General features: G+C 41.7%; 1 protein-coding gene across 2 annotated transcripts in view; it reads left to right on the top strand.

Moving 5' to 3' along the window:
- The first annotated feature begins 394 nt into the window (after nt 1–394).
- PTK2 (protein tyrosine kinase 2) overlaps nt 395–17,414 on the top strand; it is a 187,792-nt gene continuing 170,772 nt past the window's right edge. For both annotated transcript variants that reach the window (XM_064398565.1, XM_064398550.1), the window contains exons 1-2: nt 395–558; nt 15,290–15,348. The gene's annotated coding sequence lies outside the window, so the exon portion shown is untranslated. The remainder of the gene's footprint in view (nt 559–15,289; nt 15,349–17,414) is intronic.

Here is a 17,414-nt window from a genome sequence, read left to right as displayed (position 1 = left end):
CCGAACCCACAACCTTGGAATTATCAGCCAAGGCTCTGCCCAGAGCCAACTGGTCCGACCCCGTGCTCAAGCAGGGCCATCCCAGAGCACAGGGACAGCTCCAGGGAGGGACGCTCCACTGGGAATATCCCAGTGTTGGAGCAAGAGAACAACTGTGCCAGCCGGTGCCACCGAGCCAGGACAAGGGGTTAAACTTCGCCTCTCCCCGAGTAAATTCGCCACATCCCGTCAGGATCTGCGCTGCCTCGGGGAAGGAGAGAAGCAGGGAAGGGAGAGCCCTCGGGGCGGGGACGGGACGCGCCCTCCCCGCCTCGCTCCCTGAGGGGCGGCACCGTGCCCCCCCCACAGCCATGTTGGGGGGGGCAGCGCCGCATCCCATGGTGCAGCGCGCCGGGAGGGCGGGGAGAGAGGCACGGAGGGAGGGGAGGAGGAGGAGGGAGGCGGCACTGCCCGCGCAGACCCTCCGGAGCCTTCTCCTCCTCTTCGTCCTCCTCCTCCTCCTCCTCCACCGCGGCTTCTCTTCGCCGCGGCGCTGGAGGCGGCCGTGCCCGCAGCGCGGTGAGTGCCGGCGGCGAGCGCTGCCCGGGGAGGGGGCGGGCGGGCGGGCGAAGCGGCCCCGATTTACATCACGGGGAGGGGGTGTAGGGGGGCAGCGGCGTCTCCTTCCATGTCCCCCGGCTCGGGGAGCGGCGGCGGCTCCGCAGGGAAGGGAGGATTGTCCCTGGTGCCGCCCGTTCCTGTGTCCCCGGGGAGGGGCTGCCGCGGACGCCGGGGCGCAGGAGGCACGGCGCGGTGGGCTGGGGGTCTCTCCGGGCAGAGCCGCTTCCCTCCGCGGGCAGGCAGGATGGGAAGGGGATGGCAGAGGAGGAGGCTGCGGAGAGAGGTCATCTGCTGCCCCGCCTGCCCCGTTCTCCACCCCGGGGGATCCGGCCGCCCCCTGCGCCCTGCCCGCCCCGCAGCCCCGGCCGGTCCCACCGGATGTGTCGGGAGGCGGCGAGGTGGAGCGGGACGGTCCGTAAAGTAAACAAAGGGAAAGGGAAGGGAGGAGGAGGAGGAGGTGTCCCCTCGCTGCCGGAGCCGGGCCGCCTGCCTTTGCCCCTTCCCCTCCTCAGGCGAGCGCGTAAATCCGTGGCTGCCTTTTGGAGCCGGAGCGGTAGCGCAGGGGAACTGGTTGAGGTTTCTTCTCTTTAGGGCTTTTTTTTATAGGTGTGTGGGCTTTGGGGGTTTATTTTTGGTTTGTTCTGGTACTGCGCTCGCTGGGACCGGGTGACCCAAAGAGAACCGGGGCAGCGCTCCGGTCCCTTGAGCGGGGGCAGCCCCGGCGTGTGCGGGGAGCGGCGTCCCCTCAGCGCGGCTCCTGCCGGCCCGGCGCTGCCACAGAAGTTGGATCACGCAGAGGAGCCTTTGCGCTTCTTGGAGAAATCTGATATTTCTTTTCTTTTTTTTCCGGTTGTAAACCTGATTTTGGAGTACAGTGAGAATTGCAGCTGTAACGGAGACTCGTTCTCCTCAAATCCCCGCAACTAATTGTGGAGCATATGCTGTACGTGTCCAGTTCTCACATCTCTTCTCAGACCTCCTGTGCTCTGATGATGCTTTTTTTGCGACAAGGGGTGGACTTTACTCTTTGCTTTCCCGTTCCTTTTTTTGTTGTTTTCTGTCTGAAACAGTGTTGTTTCTGTGTTAGCTGCCTCGCAGTCAGTCCTATTCCAGTGCTCTGGGAGCAGCGTATCCTGCAGGCCCTGGCACTGGAGCAGCGTCAGCCTGGAGCCCAGTTTTTGGCAGTTTCAATGGGATAAGAGCAGTAAAGGCGTTAAACAAAACTTCACTTGTAAAGAGAAGCATTTGAGAATTCATATTGAAATATTTAATGCAAATATTAGTGTAAGAGTGAGGTCGTGTTGCAGTGTCCCTTTAAAATTCACCCTCCTTTGGCATTAGGTTGTTTGATATATTTTTTCCCCCTCCTGGATTAATTGGAAAAGTCCCACATTCCTCGAAGCTAATCTGCCTTTATCGTCCTTGGTTCTCTTAAACCTGGGTAAGGTCAGGAGTGCAACTGGCTTGGGGCCAGAAAATATTAAATGTTACACAGCTATTTGGAACAGTTCGTTGTCTCACTGATGTTGTCCACATCCAAAATCCCACCACTTCCTTTCTCCACCTGTCCCTGTTTTTGTTACCCCTGAAATCAGGGGTTTTGTTACCCTGCCCCTTTCGTGGGAACACCTTTGTGGTGTGATTTGTGGATGGGGAACACAGCCCTGGGATTTCAAAGCAGGATTTGTGGCTGAGATTCTGTACAGAATGTGTGTGTGTATCTTTGAGATCAATCTGTGCAGGAAATTTAATGGACCTAAAATCTGAAATCCTGTTAACAGAACAAAAAGGGAAGAGACACTGGTTGCTGGACAAATTCTCTCACAGGACTGTAAAACACTACAGGCAACTCAAGGGGAGAAAAACAGTTCTGAAATTAATATGTCTTTTGTGCTACTATGTCTTAAATGCAGTTTTCGTGGAACGGGGCTGGGATTGGTGTTTGTCTTGGTTGACCTTTTGTTTTTCAGGAAGGTTAAAATGTGTACATGAAAGGAAAATGACACGGTGCTTATTTGTCAAAAGCTCTGTGCTGTTTTTGGCCTCAGCCTTGGGTTTTAAAGGTGTACTAAGCATGTGTAGTGACACAGCAATCAACTGGTAGCTTATTGGAATACTTCATCCAGAAAGGAATATTCTTAGAACAACACTCATGTCTTGAATGTGTAATTTGCTGAAATAGCTTTAGAAATTCTTTCAACATCTAGTGATGTGACTTTGCTTCAGAGTCTGTTACCTGTTGTGGAAAGGGCTTTTTTTTTCTTTTTTTTTTTTTTTTGGTAATATAATGGTTTGCCATAGGAGTAATAATTGAGTGGGAACTTCCAGTATTATGGACTCCCCCAAGCTAATAGACATTTTGGGGAGGATGATAGGAGGAGAGAAAAGCAGGAGTGTTTTCTAGAGATTAAGTAGTACAAGAGGAGGCTTTGATGGTTTAGGAGATTGTGTTCTGGTTTTTTAATGCATCCATGAATATGGTGGATTGTTTTTTTTTCTGCTAGGAGGGTAACTGAAGAATAAATAATTCATTTCTTGCCATTTGTATAACAAAATGATTTTTTTCCCCCTGGTAGGCACTGCTGTGTGTAGTAGTATGGTCTTTATTTTGATATTATATTAATAATAACAATACAGGTTTTTCCCATTCATTTTACATCTTTTAGGATTTTCATTTTCCCTGTGAAAAAGAACTTTGTCTTCTCAAAGTGTAGTTTTGAATAATATTGGTAACTATAAATAGGTTGTAGTTTTGCTGTTAAATCTCTATAAAAACACACAAGATTTGAATAGTCTCATGTGGTTTTATTTGTCTTAAATTGGACCTTTGAACCTCTACATTTTATGTAGATTACTGCCTAAAGTGTGTTTTCACATTCTGGATAAATGTCAGTAACTGGGCAGAAGGTGCTTAAAAAGGAATTTGTACTGGAATTCATATTCCAGATCCATTTCCTGGTGTGACTGATATTTAGCTCCATCAGATGTGGTTTCCAGACTAAATGTGTGTTTCCTCTCATCTCATGTTAGTGTAATTCTGAAATTTCAAGTACCATGGACAATGTGGACATATTGACTTAATGTCTTAAAAAGGTTTTAATTTCAGGTCAGAATTTTAAAAACTGCAACAAAGAAATTCTCATTGCATCACTTTGAGTTCCTGTATAGAATAAGAGCAGAAATGATGGAAAAACGTTCTAAAAGTCAGTTCAGAATGCATTTATTTAACACCTGAACTACAGTGATCCTTGTCTCCTTGAATGGTAACTTCTGTAGGATACATATGTGCTAAAAGCTGTCTTTTTTATTCTAAATATTTGGGGGGAAAACCCAAACAAACCTAGAACCTTGATGCAGATTAATGCAAGAGCAGAATTTATAAATTGTTAGCAATTTCAAGTGAATCTCTTGGTTTGTGTACAATGCCACTTAAAAGCCTTGAAAGTTGTGTGTTCTACCAGTGTTCAATGAGTGTGGTTTATTGTGTCTGTCACAAAGACAGGAAGCTGCAAGAATGGGAAATGAAGTGGAAAACGTGGTGTCCAGATAAATACCTGGGTTTATGTAGGGGATTTTTGGGTGTAGAAGAGGAAGGGCTTCTCTGGAGATGATCGAGTAGATCTTTCTGAGAGCTTTTGTTCATGTCCTGCTCTCCATATTCAGGCAGTGGTTGATAGTCAGCAAGAAAAACTATCCAAAAAAAGTGGTTATTTAGGGGCTGAACAGTTTAAAAATCTGTGTGTTTGGGGTTGTAGGCTTAAATTTTTATATTCCCTCTCCCATTCCTGTATAAATTCTGTGGTTTTTCCACTGTATAAGCTTCCTCATGTAGGAGTTGATTGCTTGTCCAGCACTATGCTCCTGATGCTGGGATAAAAATCTTGTGTTTGGGCAGACTTTTGAACATTAGGGCTTTTATTTAAAAAACCCCACAAAAATATAATCAAACAACCAAAAGCACAAAAAACTTTGCGTGGCTTGATCTGGTTTTCTGGATTTGTATTAGAGCAGACACAAGAGAGACAGCTGTGGTTGCCCAGGTGTGTGGTGGCTTTCCAAGCATCTCCATGCAAATTTCAGCATTCAAACACCTTTCAGCACATCAGAGGGGTGTGCTGTTGGATGGAGTTAACTCGGGGAATCGGGTGTGGAAGAAAAACTTTCTGAGGTGACAGGAGAACCACAGAAACTGATTTTTCTCTGGTTCTGACAGTGCTTGAAACGTGGAGATGCAGCTCAGTGGTGGTGTCAGTGGCTCATGGATTAGGAAGAAAATGGAAGATAGTTTCTGAAATCTGGTGTGCAGGGTTTGAATGCAATTTCTGTCAAGTAAAAATCCGAATGGAAGAGGTAATTGACAAGAGCTGAAGGCAGCAGGCTTTGTTAGAGAACCTGATTCACTTCCATGACTCTGAATCCTGGGTGCATTTAAATGTTCTTCAGCTCTGCAGCAGTGCATGGCTGAACTGGCAGAACTCTCCTGGATTGGATTTCCTTTTTTGCTTACTACTTCAGGACCTTTTTTCTCCCCTCTGTTTTTCTGCATTTCTCCTCTGCCCCTTTTTGTCACGTTCAGTACAGAATGGGCACATGAAAGGAGCTGTAAGTAGTTTTTGTTAGCTCCCTGTTGCATGGAAGCATTACTTTTTGTTTTTCTTCTGGCAAGGCAACCTGACAAGCACTCACGTCTGTTTCATTTTCCTGCTGAGTTCCATCATGGTAACAGTGTAATATAGATCAGTTTAGAGTTAATCCCTCTAATGTTGGCTCTTTCCCTGCTCATGGAACTGTAATTTAACTCATTTCAAGACCCCAGAATAATTTCCTTCCTTTTGCCCAGAAGTGTATAAGCAAAGCCTCTGCATCAGTGTCCTGCAGCCACTGCTGTCGACCCAGCCATGTTGAACAGTAAATTTGGAATATTTAGCCTCTGTATGTGTCAAGAGTCCTTAAATGAGGCACTTGTTGGCTTTGCAGAGATAGAAGTGACTGAGCTGAAGCTGTTCCAGTGCTTGGGACAGTGAGAAAGGGGTCAGAGGGCTCTGCTGACTCGGAACTGCTCCTGCTTCCTGCTGCCATGCTTGGGCCTTGCATTGTTTGCCCACACACAGAAATTCACAATTCCTGCTTTTGTTTTATTTTGGTTTGGAGGAGGAGAGAGGGAGCAGACTGAGCCTCTAAAGTGTCTTTGGAAGGCAGAGATAATTTTTCCTGTAGTCCCATTGAAGTTTCTAGGAAGGATTTGAAGCAGCAGATGTTTTTTTCTTGTTTCTTTCTTTTTTTTTTTTTTAAATCTTGTTTCCTGTTTTCTTGCTGCAAATAATTAGGTTTCAGGGCAAAACCAGAAGTTTAGTTTAGCAGAGGCTCAGAATGAGTTAAATGATGTGTTTTGCAGCTGTGAATGCACCTTTTTAACCAGGTATCCACTTCTTTTCCCAGGCTTTAAGCACTGCCTGGAATCTTCAGTGATACAATCCATGAGAAGTACAGTAGCCAGTAAGGTCTCTGCTCCATCAGCATTTAATAAATAGGTAATTTCCTAGCAGTGCATCCAAGATTACTCTGTTGAAGGTACTAGTAAGAGACTTAAAAATCCCAAAATCTGAGTTACACCTGGTGGTGGAGATTTACATCAATCAATGCCTGTTTCATCCTGTCTGTTGTAGGTTTTATGTTTAGCATGAATGCTGAGGCAAATTTATTCTCAGTAATACTCTGCAGCTTTGAGATTCAGAAATTCTGTGATCTTCAAAAGAGAATTTCCTCTTACTGATTTCAGGCAATCTTTTAAATTCTTTTTCTGTGAAATACAGTGTGAAACATAAAATCTGCCATCATTTTCATACTTGCACATAGGTATCTGCTCTTGATTTCTTTTTGAGCTGGGAAGTTCCAATATTTCTGTCTTCAGAGGGGCAAATAGTCTGTGTTCTGGGTTAGTATGCCTGCTTTTTTCAAGCAAAGGTTAATACAGAAAGAAGAAAAATAAAGTTAGTGTTTAAAAGAGTACAGTTCCTTTTTATTTTTGGTTAACCAACCAAGCTGTTTACCATTTTTTCCCCCTGCTGTTTGTAATACTCTTTTCAAGCAGAAATTCCTTTTGCTGGTGGCTGAATGCTCTTGTGGTTCTTTTATGCCTGGGTGTACCTGAGGTTTTAGCAGTCTCCTCCTCTGTCCCCTTTGCTGCTCTTGTATTGAAAGCTTTTTGTAGGCAGAGTTAATTCATAATGGTTTTCCCAGTGTAGGCACAGAAGGGATGTGTAACAGGTACCTTTGTCATTCAGCTGTTGGAAAGAACTTCGTGTAAAGAGGTGAGCTTCACACTTTAGTTTGGTACGAGTCCTTACCCCTCTTTCTTCACCCTTTCCCCTCCCAAGTTCCAGAACTTGATGGAAGTGTTTTTGTATTTTTGCCACTGTCTAGGACCCTTCATGCCTGATAATGTTGGTTTTGTCATCCAGTGCTGCAGGCAGCTACACAGCCACAGTATCAGAAGTTGGGACTCATTTCATTTCTCCTCTTGTGGCTTCTTCTTTTCCTTTCAAAGGCAGATTAATTCAGCTGTTGTGTTGTTGTTTACTTCCCTTTAATATAAGGACAGTGAACCCTGGCACAAACCCACCTCAGTTCTGAGGTGCTTCCTGTGGAGGGTTTGAAGTGCCCATCACCAGGAGAAGCACAAACTGTGATGTTGGATCCAAGCTGTTAATTTAAGGTGCCACCTTACAGCTTGGAATGAACCTTGGCATGGCCATCCAGTTAATTCATGTTTGTCAGTGTGCTCCTTACCCCCCTCATCATGCCTCACTCAGAACTGTGTTTGCTAAATAAAATACATTTCATTTTACAAGTATGGCAGAAAAAGGGCTGATAGGTAATGTGTATATAGAATTGTACTTCCCAATTAATGAGCCACAAGTTGGAAAGTTTTAAAATTGCTTGAGTTGCATTTTTAATTATATCAAAAACTATTTAATATTGATACATTTTTAACTTGTTTTCCATTGCCAGCTTTCACCCAGGAAACCTTCACAGACTGCTGACATGTGTCGGTCTCTCGCTCTCAGTGAAGCTCTTTGCAAATGTTACAAATTACAGTTTCAGTTCTTACTCTGGTGTTAACAGCTCCATTATGGGAACACTGTTAATTAATGGCTAAAGAAGTAATTCTGAATTTTTATCAGCTCTCATTTTCTATTTCAGGCTTAAGCACTATATCCTAGAGGCTTCTAGATTTCAGTTAGTTTATTAATTATCTTGTCATTTCCACTTCAGTTTGTATAAATCACAAAGCCTCTGTTTTCTGCGCTTGTTTGGCTCTACAGCCTCTGTTACTACTCCATGTTCAGTGCATTTTGTTGTTCAAATGTTCTGCTCAAAATATGCTTTTAAAATCCTGCAAGAGCTGAGTGAACTGGGGTGTGCAAGTTATTGATTGATGGGTGCTCAGTTTGTGATTAACCTCTGCTGGTGCAGGTAAAGAAATGTTCTGCTGTGGTGTAGCAGGGAGGTAAATAATGATTTTTCTGCTGGATTCAGCACTGGTAGGATTTAATTAGCATTCTGTTCAGTTTTGGGCACTGGACTTCAAGAAGGGATTTTTTTTTTGGATGCTTTTAGTAGCAGATGCCTGAGAATATGACTTCCAAGAACTGAACAGATTAAGATGCTAAGACTTAACAAGAGATAAGAAGTTATTCCCATGCATTATGCTACTACAAAAATAAAGATGATAAAGGATTACAGGAACTAAAGTGAGAATTAGTTGACTTAAATAATGGGACCAAAGACTTGGGTTGCTGATTGGGGAAGAAGATTTCTAATTCCAATAATAACAAACCAGTGGAATAGATTAGGAAAGGGTCTCATTGCTGACAATCTTCAAGAACAAATCAGGCATCTGTCAGAAAGGAGATGCTGTTCATTCCTACCTGAGGAGTGGCAGCCTGACAAGGTGACTTCTTGAATCCTGTCCAGCACTGATTTTAGTGATGACAGCAGGTAAAGAATGTGGGGTTGTTATTTACAGAATTATGGTGATAATCAAAAGGTAGCTGACAGTAACCCAAGCAGCTGAGAATCCTCTCTGAGCTCCTGTGATCTCTGCAGTCGTCTGAGACTGTGCAGCTCTGATGTGAATCTGTCCCAGGCAAAGAAGGTTGTGTTTCCTTTGTGGAAGGCTGGTAAGGTCATGGGGAGAAGAACTTTTCTGCAAATGCAACTGTCATGTTCTTCTGCAGATGTTACCTACGTAGGGCTTGGAAAACAGCATTACAAACTGGTTACTGGTATTACAACAATTAGTTTAGCTGCTGTTTTATCTAATTTCAAGGAGGAAAGCATGCAAGACTTTTAAACTCTACAAACAAGTTGATAAAGTCTTAGGATGACTTTTCTTATTTATTTTACTACTACCCTTTAATTAGTTACAATATATCATTATATACTAATAAGATGAGCTTTGTTTTCAGAATAATAGGAACTTCTGTTGACTTTTTTCTTTGTTTTTCTGTCAGTCTTTCACTCTTCACCATGTTTTACCACTAGGCTTTGTCTTAATCATAACTCAAATGAATCTGTTTGAAAGCAATTCAGAAAGTTTCTCTGCATTTTGCCATGGGAGGAGCAAGTGCTACTGAGATTGGGGAGCAAAACTAAGTAATCTTTAGTGGAATTATATGTCAAGACAAAATGTAATCCTGGCTGGCTGTACCTGGTACAGCTGCTGCTGAAAGCTGGGATTCATGGAGCAGCCTGCATTTGAGATGATCCTTAGGTTAGAGTAAATGCATGGATCTGGTAGCCTTTTAATCACTAGGATAAAATTAGAGGTAGAAGGTGTTGAAATTAACACTTCAGTGCTGCATCTGAGTTTTCATGGTGCCTTTAGGCTAAAAGGTGAGGCTAAGAGTGTGGATCTGTGCCATGTGTGGGAATTTGTGTAAACTGCTCTGGTCTGGGGAAATGAATGTCATTTAAGAACCCCTCAATTGGTGTGGAAGTAAAGGGAAGCCTTTTTCTTGTCATTTGCATTAAAACCTGTTTAATCTGTTCTAAAAACTGGTTTTCTTGTTTGTGAATTGTGACTGGTGGCTGAGGGCAGTCTTCACCAAGGAGGATTGCAGTTACTGTACTCACTAGTGAATATGTACAGATATTGTTTTATATATATTAATCAGTGGTTTTCAGGAAAAATCAATCCATTTCCATGTTTTGCCCACTATTTTTATTTTGCCCACGTATTTTGATGGTACAACTTGAGGATTGAAATTTATAAGAGAAATAGTGGAAAAAAGTATATGGGATGTGTTTTTGGGGGGAAGTATTCTGACTTGGTCTTTCTCAAGCACTTTATGAATATTAGATTGAGTTTAGTCCCTCTATTTCTTGGGTTGTGGATAGAAAAAATATCAGTCAGAACCTCTGTAAAACTTAGTCAGAAAGTGGAGTCAGAAGGAGTGGGATGTAACACTGAATTCACTTCTATTCCATTTCCTGCCTGGAGTTCCTGACAGTATTTCATTTGTATAAGAAATTGAGCTTTGGTACTCTGGGAATTTGCTACCTACATGAATTTATTAAATAACCAAGTGATTTTTTGGAAGATTAGGCCCCTTTAGAGGAAGCTGGTGTGCAGCACACGATTAATCCTCAGATGGGGATTTGAATGAAGCCAGAGTTGAGTTGTCACAGGCTCCCAGCCCCTGCTGATTCAGCTCAGTGAAGGGGGGGTTTCTTTGTGCTCCTCTCACGCTGTTCCAGGGCTTCCAGCAGCAGTGTTGGGCCTTGCTCTCCTTTCATCAGAAGAGGAGAGGGAATTCTTCAAGACAGGAGTGTGTAACATTGGCTTCATTTTACAACTGAATCAGCTTTTTCTTCTCTTAAAGGCAAACAAAACCTTTAAACTGTTTTCACAATCTGAAGAGAGTATTGAACAGAGCTTCCCTTCCTAGGAAACAGATTTTGGAGGTCTAGAATGTATTTATCTGTGTGGCTTTTTGGTGTTAAATGGGGATTGCATTGAAGTTCCCTCTTTCAAAAGCCATTGGTACCTCTGTGGAAATAGACACTGAGCCACCAGTATTCTCAAGTGGGAGTGGGAACATTGGTCATATTACATCGAGGAAGAGATCATAGAGTGAAAGTACAAAAAGGGTGAGGACTGCACAAGCTGTGCAAATAAATGTACATAAAGCACATTTCTGTGAATACCTTACTCTTGAAGTTGCTCAAGTAAAACAACAAGGCAAGACCTTGTGGGTAGCTGGGTTAGTTTTGGAAAGGCAAGATGAAAGTGGTGAGTTTGAGAAAGGATTTGGAGCACAGTCAAAATCAAGTGGGGAGGGGGAGAGCAGTGCCCATGTGCATATAATGTGAGTACTTAATGCACAGCTGTTGCTTGAAATATGATCGTTTTTTGGACTGAGTCTTTGTTGCAGCAGTTTGAAGTGTTATGTTGAACTTGTGTTCTGTGTTGTTAAAGCTCTGTCTTTCTAGCTGATTTTATCTGATGGCTCCTGTGAATAGGGGATGATAGTAAGTATGGACTTTTTTGCGTGTATTTTTGGTATGGTATGGAGTTGAGATCTTACTGATGTTTGTACTTCTTTCCCCAATTAAGTTACAACAACCTGGTTAAAAATTTCTGCAGGAGTACTGGTGGTGCAGCTGACAGTGCCATGGGGGGGGGGGGTGTTGTGGGGTGATGTGCTTAGGCTCCGTCTTTGGGTCCAGTGAGGTGTCCAGATTCTGCTTTATGGATTACATTCTTCTGGTGGCCAAACCACTGGTGCAATGGTGAGGTGAAGTTAGTGCCTGTATGCCAATTATCCTGAAACAAGATTATTAAATCCTCACAGCATTGTCTGTGCAAACGGTGCTTTTGAGTTGGTCTAGGATTCAGTAACTGCCCGGACTGTTCTGGGGCTTCTCCAGAGATCATGTGTTGATAGATTATACTCAGGGCTGTGCTGTAATTATTCTTTTGCATGGGTGTGTTTTTGGTGCTGCTGCTGAAAGTGCTCCAGGGAGGTCTGCTGCCCAGTTCAGTGGTTGAGGTGTGGGGCAGTGGTGAGATAATCTAGGGTTGCATGGATGTACAGGTTGGAAGGGACCCAAAAGGACCATTGAGTCCAACTGAGGCTTGGTGCCATGACTGCTTTCTTGGGAGCCTGTTCCAGTGACTGATCCCCTTTCCTGTGAAGAACCTTTCCTCATGTCCAATCTGAATTCCCCCTGATGCAGCTTCATCCTCCCTTTTTTGTGTCCTAAATATGTATGTTGATACGGACTATATCTTTTCAAAAGACCTATGGAATGCTTCACTTCCTATCTTGTTAAAACATTACATCTTAGATTCTTTCTGCCTGCCTCCTTAAAACAAGTGGCTGGAGAATAATTCCCTGTGAACAGTGTACAGTTCACTGACAGAAATTTGTTTGTGGTTGCTCAGTGACTGCCAAAGTTCACTTGATTCAGTTGTTTGTGGAAGATAGAGGAGGGATCAGCTACAGGAGGAATAACATTGCAGATAACTTGGCTATAATTGTCCCATCTGTGCTAAAGAAGATATTACTTGTGCCCAGCACTTGCTGTGCCTGTTCTTTCCCTGCACTGACAGAGCTCCTCAAGTCTTTCCTGTCTGCTGTGATCTTTGTGGAGTTTTCCTTTGACTCACTCCAGAGCCAAAGGGGCATCATCAGAGACCAGATTAAGTGTTCTGTAAGGATAAAAACACTGCAGTGCATAACATTGTTTATTTGCTTTGTTGCTGTGAATCAGTTTGTGGAACCACTACACAGGGTTAGGAGAGGGAAGTGAAACAAATAATGTTGGTCTTTAGTGGTCCATCTTTGGCTTTGTGGAGATTGAAGTCATTGAGGTCACTGCTGTGTTGAAATGGAGTGGAGAATCTGGGAAGGGGTTGGAAGGAGAGGTATTTGTGTGTGAAAAGAGTGGAGAGGGCAAATTTTCTTGAAGAGAACAATCAAAGAGCTTTAAAGGTAGCTGGAAATGTAAGGAAGCTGAGAAAGGAGCTCCATGCCTAGAAGATAAATTAAGATTTTTACTCCTGGATGCTGGTAATTGTCTAATGGCTCAATAGTCCTTGGGGAAGGAGTCAAATTAGAGAGGGAATAGAATGATACTGGAGGATAAAACTTAAACTTTCAAGCCTTGTGTGTGGACATTTAGATCTATAAATAAGTTACTTTTAATTACAAATAGGTAGAATTCTGTGTTGATTTTGAGAGTAGAGTAAGGTATTACAGGAGTAGATAAAACAGAATAAGGAAAAATAAGGAAGCAAAACTGAACTAAGTGGGTGGCTTGCAGCTGGTTGGGAAAAGTCTAAAAGGGAGTAGTTTTCTACCACAAAAAGTGTTAAATTTAAAATTTAAATATTGTCACTTTACTGAAAACCTTTCCCATGTGGAAAAAGGTAGAGAAATTTCAAAAGCTATGAAAAATCCACCTCCCCTCTAGTTTTTTTTTTTTCCTTGAGCAGATGTACTTGTTTGGGTTTATTTTATTTAAAGAAACCATTTTGTAAGATCCATAGATTTTTAAAATTTTTTTTTATAAGGAGTCAAAAGCACAGATCTTCAATCCAAACCATTTTTTATGTTTAATCTCCTTTTGACCACTTTAGAAGCTTTCAGCATTTTATCCCTGTTAGAAGGAGACTAATTGGTCTCTTAAGAAGTGTTACAACTGCTTGGACTTGAGTTTAGCATAGGAGAGTTCTTGTCACCTCTTGCTTCCTAAGTAATTGTTGAAGGAAGTAAATCAGTGAGTAACCTGTAAAAACAAATATTGGGAAGGTGTGCCTGGCAAAGGCTCTTGGTCTGAGGGAGAAGAAATGATCCCATGTTGGGATTGTCCTGACTGCATTGCTTGAAGCAGCTAATGAGCAAACGAGAGGCCCTTTATCTGTCCTCTGGGGTTGCCTTCCAACATCAAATCAAATCACAGCGCCGTGCATTTGTACACTGAATTTTACACACGTGGGTGGTTCCATTGAGAATCAGTGAGAGAACTTGTGTGGAAAATTTAACGTGTCTGCAAGTGTTTGCATTATTGATGCCTCAGCAATTAAAATAATATTTTTCTAGCATTTGGTGCTTTTTTGATGCTGTATGTAAGTCCCATGGTATTACACACAAAATTACTTTAACAAGTGTTTTAAGGGTGCTACTGATGTAACTTCCCAGCCCAGGGAAAGGTCATTACTACTGGCCTTGGAAATTAAAAGTAGCTTTTGCCTTATCAGAAAACATCTTCAGTTAAATCAATAAGCACATGGGTTTCTCAGTCTGAGAAACAGTCTAATGAGCAATTTGCCTTTTCATAAAAGACTTGCCATGATATCATTCCCATTGTGTTAATTATCAGTGTTTTTACAAATTGTCCCAAATCATGACTAATTCCATAAAAACGTTCAGAGCAGGCGTGATTCTGGGGAAAGCTGTTGTTTGCCACTCAGGCTGGCAGAGATGGTGGCACAGCCTGACTTAGCAGATTCTGTGTTAACCATAAAATCAGGATTTGGAGGCAGTGCCATTCATCTTGTGGAGCACCATAAAAGCAGTTCAAGTTCTTGCTGATTTTTTTTTTTTCTCCATGGTGTGGATGTGTGTTTCAGGTAAATGCTGTGACTCTTTTTTCTGGTTTTTATGTTAAAATTAAAGTATCTTAATTTTCTCTCCCCCCAACCCATTTTATTACAGCTAAGATGAAACTTTAAGAGAAACAGAGGTTATTTGAATTTTTTATATTACTTTATCTCATGAGAATTTTTTTGGGAAATCTTTTGGTGGCTTTTACAGGTGTGGAAAATGATGTATCTAAGGTGAATAAAGTTTGGGAAACAGTTCTTAGAAATCCAGTTTTAAGAGCATGATACATAAGCTTGGGCTTTCTACGGGTACTGTCTTTGTCCCTATAGTATATATTTGTTTGAAAGGAAAAGCAGAAAAACAACAGCAAAGTGATACACTCAGCTCTACATTACTTGGCTCTGGAACTCTTATAGATCTTTTTTTTTTTAAAGAAATAAACCCACAACTTTCTGTGTATTACGTGTGTATTGAGCAATATCTATGTATTTGTTACTTCAGCCGAGAGCTGGCTCGGCTGCCCTGTGCACATACCCTGAGGAGATAAATGCTTTTCCCTGGTTCCTCCCACACACTTTTCATTTTCCAGGGAAGCACTTTCTAATTCTAGAGCTGGATGCTGCTGGTGTTTTGAATCACTCATTACAGTTTTCAGCACTCACTTGTTTTTGCTATTAAATGTATATTATCAGTCATAAAGGTTCATTTTGTGATGCTTTAACCCCCCTCCTCCTTCAAAAGAACAAGTCCATATAACTTGGGAAATTTTTAGTTTGCTTCCATGGGACCAACAGCATTTCAGGCAACTTGTCTGTTTTGAGATCAAATACAAGTCTTTGGCTTCTACAAACTTCTTCTGTGTTTTCTTTTAGGGTGGGTTTTTTTGTACTTTCCCTAAGAAAAGAACATCCAGCTAAATAATCTGCACTTGTAAAATAGGATGTGTGCTGCAGGTGGTTATCTTGTCTTCATAACATGAATATCAGTTAATTTGTTCTTAAGTTTTTTGGATGTTTGACTACTTTAAAATCAGTTAAGAAAATACCCTAATGAATTCTAAATATTTGTTTCAGATTTCATGTTTCATCCTTTATTGAGCACCTGCTGCTGAGAGCTGGAAAGTCTACTTAGGGTATGTACAACAGTTAATTATTTCAGTTTCACACTGAGTTTTATTCTGGGTAAAGCAGGTCAAGATGAGATTTTGTTGTTGTTTCCTTGTAATTCTTGTTGAAAATCCTGATTGTTAAACACTGGGTGTTAAAACAGAATTTCTTGGTTGTTTTTTTCCCCTGAGCCTTCTGGAATTGGTTTTTCTCTGCCAGCCTGTTCATGGTCCTTCCATTCAGCCCGAGGGTACAGAGGTGGGCAGACCTGTGCAGCAATTAATTTCTTGTACATGGGAGGAGTTTGCAAGGTGTTTTCTCACCTACCAAAGCAACTTGGCTGAAAATTGTCTGACAGTCCCATGTGCTGGCTTTTGGAGCAAAATAATTCTCTATTCTCACGTTCTGCTTTTCTGTGGTACAGAAGAAAAGGGTCTTAAAAAACCAAAATCTTTGCTATAGGGGTGCATGGCCTAATCTGAAGAAGTTTAGCTGAAAGCAGGACTAAAGAAGTTACAGCCACAGAATTTTTTGTGTTATAGGAATTTATTTCTGGTCTGCATATTTTTGATTCCTTGTGACACCCTTGTCTCCAGGGTGAATGCTTATATCTGAAAATTTCAGTTTTACCCTCAGTGTAGTTGGTATTTCTGACTTCTGCCATTACTGCTGCTCATATATATGGATGTTTGGAATATTCTTACATTTGAGTGTGGCTAGAATAACTCATTGGATCCTTATTTTTTCTCTGTGGTTTGGTTCCCCTCCTTTCTACAACTTTCCCTGTGGTTGGTGGTTTGAGAGCCCTGTATTAAATTTTATTTTTTCTATTGCTTAGGCTTTGGCAGGTAACAAAATTCATCTCCTGCTACTTCAGAAGCACTTTTGAATCTAACTTGTGGATGTGGTTGTCCTTATTTAAAACTTTGATATCACCTGGTTTAGTCTCATTAATGTTCTTGCCTGGACTGTGATACACTGGAGAACAAAGGAGATGTGGCTGCTTGCATTTTACCTGGAGCAGGCCCCTAATGGGGCTTCAGGCTGTGATCTTGTACCCAAATATATGTATTTTTATCTTCAGGGATCAGCAGAGGGTCACTTAATGTCTCCTGACCATCTCAGTTTGCAGGGATAGATATCTTTATTCTTCAGTAGCTTACTTCTGGATGTCGTCAGCCTTTCTTAAACTTCAGTTTTCAAGTTTATGATGAATATTTGCTTATCCTCTCCAATTTCTCCCTTCCCTTTTCTGGTATGGGATAATGTTTGTTTATATTATGCAATATGTATTTTCCAAGGAATTCCATTTACTCTTACCATTCCAAAGAAAAGTTTGAATGACTTCAAAAATAGTGATCTTCCGTTTTGTCACTTAAGTTGCAAAAACCCAAAGTATTTCAGCTGGAACCAGTACTGATGTTTTTATCAGTTAAAATTTGTGTCTCATGTTAATTCCGACTTATGATTCTGATGGAAACTCAGGCACTTGAAAAATATTTCCTGGACATGGAAAATTAACAGTGTGGGAAATTCAGAAAACAAGGGCAGGGGGGTGGGAGCAAAACATTTTATCATGTATAAAGGCCTGCAAATCAGATCTGTGATTTCAGGGGGTTTATAATGCTTCCTTTAATTTTGTTTGACCTTTTGAAAGGAACAGCTCTGCCTGTCTTGATGTCTCAAGCAAAAAAGTGCACTTGAATTCTGAACTGTAGCCATTTGCTCCCTGGAATACATGGTTCCAATGAGTCATATCCTGGTAAAACCATGACAACAAAGTATTTATTAGTTTGTTAGGTAAATATCTTGCAGTACCTGCCTAGATAAGACTTCATAGAAAACCAGCCCAGTGAATAACAAGGCTGTGAAATATAATGTGGAATAAGAGGAAAGAGTGAAAAATCTTAAATGTAAATTGCAAGTACTTCTGATTTGTCAGGTTTATATTGAAGTCTGATTTTCATTTTAGTTTCTGGCTGGGAATTTGGTAAGAGGAAGGGATTAGTGCTACTTGCTCTTTGAAAGTGATATTGTATATGCAAATACTGCAAAGACATTTCCAGTGGAAGTGACAAAAAATGTGCTGCTT

Source organism: Passer domesticus, chromosome 1, assembly GCF_036417665.1.
Source record: "Passer domesticus isolate bPasDom1 chromosome 1, bPasDom1.hap1, whole genome shotgun sequence".
NCBI lineage: Eukaryota > Metazoa > Chordata > Aves > Passeriformes > Passeridae > Passer > Passer domesticus.
This window is presented reverse-complemented; position numbering and strand designations above follow the sequence as displayed.